Genomic DNA, 13452 nt, shown 5'->3' with positions numbered 1-13452 from the left:
GAGTGACCTTGGTGCGACGGCTGTGTTCTCTGATTTTATTTCTTTCTCGGTGATAAGGAGAGCAAAGCTGCTACACTTCTGGGAACATCGTGGGAACCTGTGAGGGAGAGTGCATGAAATCTTAGCCCGGTGTCCGGCGCAGTGAACACTCTGGAACCAGAAGATTTGCCTATTTCCCATTTACACGTTCAGGGACAGTGTTATCAGACACCTACTTACCTGATATAATTTACTGTCACCATTGCACCAATATCAAAAATTCTCTCATCTGTCTTAAGACTTTACACACACACACACACACATTATTTCATTTGTCTTAGGATGTTAGACACACTTACCACACACACACACACACACACACACACATACATATACACATAAAATTTCTCTAAACTGTCTTAGGACCTTAGAAACAATGTATATACTGACAGACACAGGGACACACACACACACACACACACACACACACACACACACACACATTTCTTTAGCTGTCCAAGATCATCTTCTTAGGAGATTCCTGAATAAATACAAACATACTAACCAGGAAGAACAGCACATTAAGCCATTTTCACTCATTAACAGCCATTAGTTTATCTAATTAGCTATCCCAGGCAACAACCAGAACCAGATTCCCTGGTGCAATTCAACAAATCCAGGCCATCCACCTCAGTTCAGGGAATGGTGTTAACTCTGAAGAGAGAGCAAAACTGAGCAAGTTGGCCCCATCTTACAAATGTGGAAAATGGACACCGTGACAGATGGACTAGAAGCTTGCAGAGACATGGCATAGACAGATGTGCACGCCAAAAAAAAAAAAAAAAAACTGTACAGTGTTGTCCACACAGGCTTTCATAATGCCAAACTCTCTCTACCTTCAGCTCAGTATCCTTGAGTAAGTTAACGTCTGAGTCTCAGTTCCCCCACTGACCACGTATCAGTAGACAGTTCATACTGGGGGGACATAGCTCACTGATTCTAAAATGCATCTTTAGAATAGGCGGGATGACTCGGTGGGTGAGGACGCTTATTGTCAAGCCCACGAACCTGAGTTCAAACCTTAGCACCCACACAAATAGGAGAGAACTGACTCTTGAGGTCTCTCCTGTGGCCTGTTTGCTCTTGAGAATTCATACACACATCCATATACAAACACAAGTAAGCAAATAAATAGATGATAGCCAGACAGACGGATAGGTGTACACACACTTATTTTGAAACAGGCATCTGTCATACAACTCATGTTTCCAAAGTCACTTGGTCCTGTGCATTATCTGGCAGCCATGCTCACAGAATATTTCTTTGGTGACTGTGAGAAGCAACATTCTAAGAGGGACTTCCCAGGGACACTCTCTAGTATAGTCCCTTTCTCTAGAGTAGCTGGAATAGCCACTCTTGTGAAAATGGATCTGTTACACAGTGCAAAGAAAGGAAGAGGTCCAAGCAGCCTGAAACAAACATGGGACATTTAAAAGCATGCTGTTTTCTCTAGATGTGGAGCAGGAGTCAGGAGGATTGAAGCAGATCACAGGCTCTCAAGGATCCCAAGCCCTGGCAAAAGTATCCTTAAGATCCTTAAGAAGCAGGGATCTGATGGTTTAAACCACATGCCGGGAACGGATCCTGTCTGGACCTCTGTCTTGAACCTGAGGCAAGCAACCCCTTCTCTTACTCACTATCCCTCACATCTCACTTCCTAGGCAGAGGTCAAGGGGAAAGGAAGTGACCCTTCCTAGTGAGTCGACCTTTCCTTCGAGAGGGAAGACCCCAGTCTGGAACATCCGCTCCTTGTCCTGTATCTCTTCTCCTGCACGCTCACCTCAGATACAAGAGAATCAGGAGGTCTGCACTTGGAGAGTGAGGGTATTAACAGACAGTGGTGAGCTCTGTCTCACGGACAGGAGGGCAGTGATCAGACCATCCCATCTCATTCTTTTTGTTGGTTTTGTTGGTTTGTTTGTTTTTGTCTTTTGAGACAAAGTTTTACTATGTAGCCTAGCTCCCCTTGGATTCATAATCCTCCTGCCTCAGCTCCCTACAGGGACACACTGCCACACCCATCTTCATCCTTTGTGCTGGCTTTGTGCTGGTCATGCAGCATACTTTCAATGGATGTCTTTGAAATGACCATTCTTAATGTTTGCTTTAGAGTCAAGCATTCCATGGGGACTCTCCAAGAGTCCTTGGAACTTTTAAGTTGCAGTTGTTCACTGGGGATGTAGGACTTCTTCATCTTATTTTTTTAATGACAAAAACATGATGATTTATCCCTCTTTGGCTATTTTCTTTCTATGGGTACCCAAAGTTCTCAGAAATCATCAAGTACAAATAGCTCTTGAGCTTCTCTAGTACCTCCCCTCGAAAGCCCTCAGGCAGCTCTTCTAAAGAATACTGAGAAATAAAAAGACGCCAGTTGTGTCCCCTGGGTCACAAAGCCACCCAGTCTCTGCAGAGAAGCCTTTGGAATCTCTGTCAGCTTCTGCAAGGTATTCAAATGACTCTCATGACTAACTGTGGAGGGAAAGTCTTAGAGAATTATTTTCTTGTCCTTTTCAGTAAACAAAGAGACGACTCCATGTGCTTGGAAGAAAGAATATTATATTCTGTGACAGTCTGTGCTCCTCTCTCAAAGGAAGGGTACGCTCCCCACCTAAACATCAGTGGGAAACTTTCAAAGAACATGCATTTCATTTAATTTTGTAAATCAAGAAAAATCACTAAGCGTTTCCAAGTTGAGGTGGGATGCCTGCTATGCTCCTTTGTTCTTTGCACCTGCTGGAATATTGCTCTAAAAAATGACTGGGGTTTGGCTTGTTTTTGTGTTTAGTTCAAGAGAACAGAGGAGAGATCAGGTGGATGGATGAGAAAGGGTTTACAGAAAGATGCACGGCATGGAGCAGCACAGTGAGGACTGTAAAAGACAGAGCAGACAGGGGCTCACAACTGTGGCAGATTGACTATGTGTGTATGTGCGTGTGTGTGTGTGTGCGTGTGTGTGTGTGTGTGCATGTAAGAGACAGAGCAGACAGGGGCTCACAACTGCTGCAGATTGAATGTGTGTGTGTGTGTGTGTGTGTGTGTGTGTGTGTGTGTGTGTGTGTACATGTAAGAGACAGAGCAGACAGGGGCTCACAACTGCTGCAGATTGACTATGTGTGTGTGTGTGTGTGTGTGTGTGTGCGTGTGTGTGCATGTAAGAGACAGAGCAGACAGGGGCTCACAACTGCAGATCTAGTGTGTGTGTGTGTGTGCGCGTGTATGCATGTAAGAGACAGAGCAGACAGGGTCTTACAGCTGCAGATCTAGTGCGTGTGTGTGTGTGCGCGTGTATGCATGTAAGAGACAGAGCAGACACAGGCTCACAACTGAAGATCTAGTGTGTGGGTGTGTGCATGGTGTTTGTGTGTGCATATAAGAGACAGAGCAGACAGGGGCTCACAACTGCTGCAGATTGAATGTGTGTGTGTGTGTGTGGTGTGTGCGTGTGTGTGTGTGCATGTAAGAGACAGAGCAAACAGAGGCTCACAACTGCAGATCTAGTGCGTGTGTGTATGGTGTGTGTGTGTGTGTGTGTGTGTGTGCATGTAAGAGACAGAGCAGACAGGGGATTACAACTGCTGCAGATTGAATGTGTGTGTGTGTGGTGTGTGTGGTGTGCGTGTGTGTGTGTGTGTGTGTGCATGTAAGAGACAGAGCAGACAGGGGCTCACAACTGCAGATCTAGTGTGTGTGTGTATGGTGTGTGTGTGTGTGTGTGTGCATGTAAGAGACAGAGCAAACAGGCTCACAACTGCAGATCTAGTGCGTGTGTGCATGGTGTGTGTGTGCGCATGTGTGTGCATGTAAGAGACAGAGCAGACAGAGGCTCACAACTGCAGATCTAGTGCGTGTGTGTATGGTGTGTGTGTGTGTGTGCATGTAAGAGAAAGAGCAGACAGAGGCTCACAACTGCAGATCTAGTGCGTGTGTGCATGGTGTGTGTGTGTGTGCGCGCATGTGTGTGCATGTAAGAGACAGAGCAGACAGGGGCTCACAACTGCAGATCTAGTGCGTGTGTGTGTGTGCGCGTGTATGCATGTAAGAGACAGAGCAGACAGGGTCTTACAGCTGCAGATCTAGTGCGTGTGTGTGTGTGTGCGTGTATGCATGTAAGAGACAGAGCAGACACAGGCTCACAACTGAAGATCTAGTGTGTGGGTGTGTGCATGGTGTTTGTGTGTGCATGTAAGAGACAGAGCAGACAGGGGCTCACAACTGCAAATCAAATGTTTGTGTGTGTGCGTGGTATGTGTGTGTTTAAGAGATAGGAACAGACACAGGCTCACAAGTGCAGATGGAATGTCTGTGTGCATGTTGTATGTGTGTGTGTGTGTGTGTGTGTGTAAGAAACAGAGCAGACACAAGTTCACAACTGTAGATGGAATGTGTTGTGTGTGTCTGTGTGTATGTGCACATGTGTACATATATGTGTATGCACATGTGCATATGTGTGTGCATGCTAGTGTGTGTGTGTGTGTGTAAGAGACAGAGCAGGCACAGGCTCACAATTGCAGAGGAAATATGTGTGTAAGTGTGTGTGTGTATGTGTGTATGTAAGAGAGAGCAGACACAGGCTCACAATTGCAGATGGAATGTGTGTTTATATGTGTGTGTATGTACATATGGGGGGATGTATACCAAGCAGTAGATAGGATGGAACACTCATAAGCACGAATCAACAGTCTCCTCACACTGCTATGGAAAGGAGTAATAGAATAAAAATTTCAAAAACAAAAATAGTTTAGACTTGCCTTCAAAAGCGTATGGGGCTGGCACAAAGGCTTATGGTGTAAAGGCACAAGGGCCTGAATTTTACCCTTGACACCCACATCGTAGAAGGAGGTAAACGACCCTTGAGCTCTGTCCTCAGAGTGTACAATATGTGTGCAATGGCACATTCACCTGCATATACTCATGTGCACACATGCGTACACACACACACACACACACACACAACAATAGTAATAAACTGCTGAAGGGAAAAACAGAAAAGGGAAAATATAGCTATCCGTATTTATCTATTTACCAGAGACATCAAGGAATTTCTAGCCAAGGTCTGTCCCACAAATGGCATCTGGTGACTTAATCCTGTGTTTAGGGTGCTATGGTGGCAGCTGTTCATCTACACACCCTCACTGCTCACGACACCCCAGAGAGGGACAGCAGGGTCTGGAGCATGATGGTCACAGGGATGTTGTATGAAAGTGCTTATGTGTATCGCAGACGGTATTCAGTGTCTATTTACACCAAAAATATATGGTTTATTTTTTATCTGACATTAAGGTTTACCTAAGTACTTTGAATTTTGGTTGGTTCAACCTTCTAACTCCAAATCAGAATAATGTGGAAGCAGAAATGGAAGGTTCTGGGTCCTAGTCAGCTACAAGCCAGGATCCCACAGGAGAAAATAGGTCACCCTCTAAAAAGGAATGCCAGCTCTGAAGGAGACGACCCTCTGATGCCATGGAAGGTGAGGAGGATTTTATAGAATGTTTCATTCCGGCTGGAGAGATGGCTCAGTTAGCAAACTCCTCCCGCACAAGCATGAGGACCTGAGTTCAGATCCCTGGCACGCATGTAAATGCCGTGTGAGTAACGCACATCTGTAATTCCAGTCCTGGGGAGGTGGAGACAGGTTTCTCGCTGGAGCTTAGTGGCAGAATGGATGACTCCAGGTTCACCAAGAGGCCTTGTCTCAAAAAATAAAGTGGAGGTGGCTGAGGAGGACATCCTCCACAGATGGGATATACATGTGTGCACACAGTACACAGGCACACATATGAGCACACTTGTGCATGTGCATATCCACATTCACATGAACATGTGCATGTATACACACACATTCACACACACAATGTCTAGTGTATTTATAACTAGAAGCAGCTATCACAAAATGTGTTGACCTAGTGCTCAGTTACCAAGTAGGAAGATCATATGGGGAGAAACTCAGGGTTTGTCCTTTTGTAAATGTCAGGCATATGTTAACATAAGAAAGCAGACATGTATCATCAGCAAGGTCCCATGGTTTCAGGCAACAAACCAACACCGCCTGAGTTAGTAGAAAAAGAATCTGCTAAAAGGTCCCTGAGAAACTCAGTGAGCCCTCAAGATGGTTGCTGAAATCCAGATGCAGTTCATAGACAGCATCCCAGAGCTAAAACCATGTCTATTACTTATTTTGATATTACTCTGACAAAATATGTGAGAGAAATAACTTGAGGGGGAAATGTCATTTAGGCTGACAGCTTGGGCGTGGGGGATAGAGTCTGCAACCACAGACAAGGGGTGGCAGTAGGAAGAAGAGGTCACGGCCACCTTGTGTCCTCAGTCAGAAAACAGAGAGAATGAACTGGTCAGCTCACTTTCCCCCTTTTTTTCCTTTTTATCCACTTCAGGACTCCTACCCCTGGGGACGGTGCCTGCCACTGCTCATGTCAGGCCTTCCCGCCCCTGTTAAACCTCTCTAGAAACAACCTTAATGAAACACGTAGAAGTGTGTCTCCTGGGTGATTCCAAACCCAGTCAGACTGACTATAAAGGGCAATCCCCAGGAAATCCCCTATAGTCTACCCCGCACCCAAACGTATTCCTTTAAAAACACAATCATGTGCCCATTTCCCATGTCTGCCTATGATCAGTGAGGCCAAAGGAGACCTGTCCAATAAATGGTGACAGTTGAGTGATGGGCCCCCACAGGGCCACCGCCACTGAAAAACACCTCATGGTCATAAATGGTTGGTTCATCTCTTCCAGCTGCTGGTGATGCCAACACTGCCATCACCTCCCTCCACCAGGAAGCTTCCCAGAGGTTCCTCTCCATTTGAGTCTCCAGGCACGAATCGCCAAGCTTCTGTCTGGATCAGCTGTGGAGGAGGGGCCAAGCTCTGCCACCCAGCATGAAAGACATGAGAGAGAAGCCAAATTTGGGCAATTAAAGATTTCAAAGGAGAGGGTTAAGCGTTGTAATTAAACAAGAGAAAAGCATTCTTTTCCCAAGAACCAAAACATATCTAAAGATTAGCAGTTTTCTCTCTGGCCAACTATTTGGTGAAATATTTTCATTTTTACCCTTTTCTGCAATTTCTAAATTGTCTACAATGAATATTTATTATAATTAGGTGGCTGGGATTTTTTTTAAAAAATAGGTATAAAAAAGACTTCAAATGTCTCCTACAAACCTAATGATAATTATTCCCACTCATTTGGTGTTTTATATCCTTTTGCTGGTAATGAAACATTGTTCACGCTTTTATTTTTCATCGGGATGCTGAAACATTTTTCCGGCTCATAAATCCATTCAAATGCGCGCCTGATGCAAATTCCCCCTAGAAGAGGCTTGCAAAGCAGAGCTCCACGTATTAGAAAATATTACTCTTTTCCTTCAGACAAGTGCCCTGAGAGGAAATGCCTGGAAGCGCTTCCGTACAGCGCGGCCCTTGGAGGCTGGCACACATAGGTAGCCTCTGCTGCAGCCTCCCCAGCCCGTGCACCTGAGTAAAAAGCCACCGGCATAAAATGTGGCATACGGGCCGCATAAATCAACTGAGCAAGCGCAGACCCGGGAGACACTGTACTCGTTCTGCTGTAGTGTACTCCGTACCTCCACCCACACCTTGTTATGGGTTTGTTTATACAGCCACAGGTACTTATTCCTCATGTCGGGCAATATCTTATCCTATCTTTAAGAAGGCAGGAGCATTATCTCAACCACAAAGGAGGCCTGCTTGCAGCTCATTATAAAAGACACTCCTCGGCAAAAGGAAGAAAAGCCAAGTCCTTTGGAACTCTGTGCCCTTCAGTGACAGTGAAGGGAGATTTCAGGGTGTATAGAGAAGCTGCTCTGTGGCTGGGAAGGTGGAGAGTGAGGGCTGAGGGTGAGGCTAGTTTCCTTTATCCTGACTAGTCTCTCTTAATGTTCTGCCCTGCCACGTCTGCTTTCATTTGCAGACAGACACACAGAAACAGCCCTAAACGCACATATTCCTTATCAGTAACTAGCAGGGGTCATTCATGAATTCAGCTCATCTGCCCCTGCTTAGAAAGCCCCACATCACAATAGTTCCTTCAACCAGTGGTCACTCCCGATGCTAGCACCACCTAGCTGCTTTGAAGATGTGTCCCCTGTCTGCTCCTAGTCCACTGACTGCCACATTCTGGCAGACAGGAACCTGCTTCAAATACAAGTTGTGGGTGCAGACCCTGGAGCCAGAACACCCTTCATGGCTGACCATAGAATAGCCTGGACTCTTCAGTTGACAAAATGGGAACAGAGAAAAGAAGTCATGTTAAATGGCTGTCACTAGGAATTCACTTTTAAGGACATAGTGTGGTTAACATACAAGCAATACGGACACACACATGCATAGCCTTGTCATATATTTTTAAAGAGATGTTTTCATGAGATGCATTTTTATTCTTTATGTTTCATCCAAGTATGGTAAAATTCCTTCTACAACATTCAGTTTCTAAAGTCTTGGTCAATCATAATTAACTTTTGAGAAAGCCTTTGCACACAAATTCCAGCATCTCTTCAGATAACAGAACCATCTGGTTCTTTCTTCCAAGGAGTTGGGACATGGTTTTGTTGTCAGAGCACAGAGGTGATTGTAGGCTCAGAGATGTCAGAAGAGCGGAGAGGTGAGTGCCTCCGACTGCGTGCAGTGTGAGCCATCTATGAAATGATCCGGGGAAGGCAGACTCAGAGCTTCTGTCTCTTCAGACAAACAAGTATAACCAGAGGGTATAGCATTCTTGGTGTCCTCTTTGACTGAATGGACATAGGATTCTTGATCCAAATTGTATTACCAGAAAGGTGGGGGAAAGTGTTCCAATGTAGTGATCCTGGGATAGAGCCTTACCATGCTTTGTCTTGAGACCCCTTTCAGATCTGTCCCGTGTGCATGGAAACCCTAGACCAGACCTCTCTAATGGGCATGCACTCCCAGCTATCTGGGAAGCCTATGTAAAATGCAGGTTCCTGGGCCTCACTGTGACAGATACGTTCAGGACACATTGGGTTATCCCTGTGCATGATTCAGGTGATAGGCGACAGCTAGAAAACACTGGCTTAGGGTCACTCCAGTCCTAGAGGACACTCAGAGCATAACTCAGCCAAGTCCATCTCACACATCTGACAAACCAAAGAGAATGATCCCTTGCTGAACTCAGCGAGACCTACATTAAACCAGACAGGTACCCACATAACCACTGGAGGCAGCAAATGTGGGTGGTTCAGCAAAGAGCTAAATAATACATTTGCTGACACATAATTACCTTGTCCAATAAAAGCCCAGACACCAAGGCTTTGATTGCTAACTTGAATGTTCTGGTAGTTAACGTATCAACACTTGGACACGTTGGAAAAACAGCAATACCTCCTCACACAAACAAATAATACAACTCTTTTATTTCTTTCCAACTAGGAAGACCAAGAACAGAGACATTTACTAATATCAGACAAAGGGTCCAACATAAAATAAATTCTTTAAAATGACATAAAAACGAAATATGACATGGTCTCCTGGATGAGGTCCAAGCCTGGGAGAAGGTGAAAATGGAGAAGGCAGAGAAATTGGAATGAGCAGGGAAGTTGAGTGAACCGCGAAATGTCCGCATTTGTGCCTCGGTTTCACCAATGAGCCACGGTGGCAGGCCATCACACGGTGGAGACTAGGGGACAAGCAGACGGGAATTCTCTATGAATTATCTTTGAAAATTTGCTGTTCACCTAAAACTAGCACAAAATCAAATTCCTGTCCCCAAAGCCCAGCTGGCGTTTGTGGCACAAGGGAACTACCAAGTCAGTGTGGGTCAAATGGACTGCATTTGGGCCTCTACACCTTGACTATAGGCTGGCACAGTGGCTGTGGGCTCTGTGACTATGACAGGTTCCTCTGTCCCCTCTCCTGTCCAGGAATCGATAGGAGTAATCGCTTCATAAGACTGTGGTGAAGTAGCAAAGTGTACTAAGAGCTGAAACCTGCATGGTCCCTAGACAAGAGCTGGGATGGTCAGCTCAGGTGCTTCCTCGGCCAACTGGGAATGAAGTAACGTAAAGTCACCTGTGGGCAATGATGATTGTAGGAGTCATGGTTCTGTTGCTGCCAAGAGACACTGTGGTCAAGGTCTTGCATATAGTTTCAGAAGTTTAGTCCATTATCACCATGGTGGGACACGTGGTACCATCACATTACATGGGATGTGAGAAAAACCCTGGGCATGGTGTGGGCTTTCAAAACTTCAAAGCTCACCCCAAATGACATGTCACTCCAACAAGGCTACACCTCCAAATCCTTCTAATCCTTTCAAATAGTGCCACTCCTCAGTGATGACGCATCCCAATATAGGGGCCTATGGGGGCCATTCTCCTACAAACCACCACAGTTATAAGGAAGTGAATCGGGAAGCACTCTGAAGTCCCTGTCCATGGGGGACTTTAAATAGAATACTGCCTGGGCTTATAAATACCACTTAAGCCTTCACTGTTAGTGTCATTGTCATTAGTAAAACCGGTGGCCTCGAAGTTACAAGGATTTCTCATTGACCATCTGGTGCTCCTCCAACAGTTTGATAAGCATATCGGAGAATGAGATGGGCCCACAATTATAATCCGGCTCTTTTTATTCTCATGGGAAGTTAGTAGCCTCCCTGTTTCAAGGTTCTGATTTTCACAGACTAAAACACAATAGGATGGATAAGAGTGGCCATTGATTTATAAAGCAGCCATGGACGGCTGCCTCCAGGCCCCGGAGCTCTTCATTCTTAGTCTATGTTCTTCTGCAAGTAGGCTTTTTTCATTCTGTCTTTTCCCAATGATAAAACAAACCTGCCAAGAACTCTAAGAGATAGATTTCCAGTGGTCTGCATCCAGAAGGAAGGATAGCCTCCTCCTTGAGAAGTGAGAACTCGGGTACCAGGGCCCCATCTCAAAGCCCAAGCAAGGGCCATGCCTGTCCCAGATCAACCTTAGTGGTCAGGGAAACAGGATTCATGCCTGGCATGATTCAATCCACCTGTCCATGCCATGGACCAGAGGTACCATTCAAATAAAATTCACTAAGAATGGAAAGTGTTGCCCCTTTAAAATACATGTGAATATGGCCTCCACACATAGGTAATGGATGTTATGACTAGAAACCAGCATATGTTCACTGTAATCATGTGGGTTTTTAAACTGATGATCGCAGTTGGCTGAGCAGATGTAAAAGCTCTGGGAAGAGGGAAGTCAGACAGCCTGTATGCCCTCCTCTCCAACTTGGCTGAGGTATCCAGCTGTCTGAGGAGTCAGCCATACACATGGATGGACCTCTGTGTCCCCCAGTCAACACACAAGTTTGACTCCATCAACATGTAGATTTTAGGTAGTCATCTTACACCAGGCATTGCACAAGATTCCTTTTATAAATTCTTTGCACTTTGTAAAAATAAGCAATAGAATCCATGGTGAATTCTATCAATTTCTTCCTTATTTGTCATGTGTGAGTGCAAGGGCATACATCCAAAGTACACAACCGGTCAGAGGGAACCTTTTGGTTCTCTCCTTTTTCCATGGGTTGAATACATGGCATTGAACACAGGCCATTATGCTTGGATGGAAAGCATGCTTCTATCAGCTGAGCTATCTTGCCTATCCAAATTCTGATTTTTTTTTAAAGAAGCCATATTGTCTTCATAAGGCACCAAAAACAATGAGAGATGAGGACAAAGCCCTAAACGAGACATTTATACGATCTCCATTAACACTCAGGGAGCATTGTGGAAGAAGGGAAAGGCCAAACAATATGAAGACGGGCTTCAAAAGACCATATTGTGGGCAAAACACAGCTATTGAACTCATGAACTCACAGCAGCCATGTGTGTTTCCAATGGGTCTGAACAAGAGTGTGCCCTTTAACAATTAGGCATGGGTGCATGCCGGGCACAGGGGTTCCATCCTTCAAAGTTGAATTATTTTCTTACTGATAGAACCAGGGGAAGGGGTAATCACAGCCTCCGGTTGTATCCACTCCCCCCACACCCTTAAGACTCCAATGGATTGTTTTAGTTCAATGATGACACTGAGAGCCCTGGTTAAACTAGATGGACAGAAAAACAGAGCCAACAGCCAGGCATCTGGAAAAGGGATGGGTAGGGAAGGTGGGGGAGTTCATAGGGATGGGAGGCGACAGGAGGGTGGGGAGGAAGAGCAAACAGAACGTGTCAGTCATTTTGATGAATAACCCCTGAAATTATTCCAAGACAGTTTCAGTAATAGATTACAAAGCCTTCTGTTTCAGTCTCTTTCATGGTGTTGGATCAGCCCGAGTGGGATAGTTTAAGTTGTTGGAATAAACTGACCCCACCTCTCCGAGGCTTAGAATTGCCTCATGGCTACTGTGGGCTGACATCTGCTTAGACTCATACAATGGGCATCTCCATACCTGAGGGAAAGACAGCTCTTGAGGCTTTCTGCTTACTAATTCAGTTCTTACTCGAGAAGGGACAGCCGTCACTCATCACCAGCCTGGCAGGGAGAGTGAAGCCATGTTCCCTCAAGACGGATCAGTAGGATGTACTTGACACATGAGACTAAGTACCATGATTATCATGCTAGTCGGTTTCCAAGTAACATTCAACATTTGATAAATTGGGTGTCTTTACAAGTGGGGCATTCATTGGAAGAGAATAGATTGATCTGCTATCAACCCATAGACAGGATCTAGAAAAATACATTTATTCTTATATCATATTTAAGCTTAACATGTCTTGGGGGAATGCCTCATTTAAACAGTATTAATGAACCCCCCTCACCCCTCTTTTTCTGATAATAGCTATGCCCTAAATGCAAATTTTCAGATTATCAGTCTCACTAACGCAGGATATATTCAACCATTAACCGAGCGGATCAGTCACTGCTGTTAGAGAAGCACACTCTGGCTTGTTCCCCTAAATTCCTTTTTAAACTCTGGTCCTGCCAATTGAACCCAGGACAGGGCAAGCCTTCTATGACTGAGCCACACCCCAGCCACCTAGTAGCACTTCTGTTGTTTAAGGAGTTGAGCTATTTCCTTGGCCCTTCATCTGAGGCCAGCTCTTTTTGCGGCTTTTTGTACTTTCTTTGCCAGACCTCTGGTCCTTTTGAGGCTGGGTTGGCACCTGCTGATTCACCCGTGCTGGGCAGACAATGTTAGTTCCATCGGCCTCCTGAAAAGCATCCTTCCTGGGGCTCCAGGGGGTTGTCCCTTCCCATCACTTCCGTCTGAATTACGGCAACTTCCTGCCTGAGACCATTTCTGAACCCACAGGCATACACTCTCGCCTCCTGCCTGGCACCATCTTCTCTGAACCTGCAGGCATATACTCTTACCCCACAGGTCCTGACTCAGGTCACTTTCCCAGGTGAAGGGAGAAGGAATCGATTCTGAGAGAAGATAC

The sequence above is a fragment of the Arvicola amphibius genome, chromosome 5 (assembly GCF_903992535.2).
Source record: "Arvicola amphibius chromosome 5, mArvAmp1.2, whole genome shotgun sequence".
Lineage (NCBI taxonomy): Eukaryota > Metazoa > Chordata > Mammalia > Rodentia > Cricetidae > Arvicola > Arvicola amphibius.
This window is presented reverse-complemented; position numbering follows the sequence as displayed.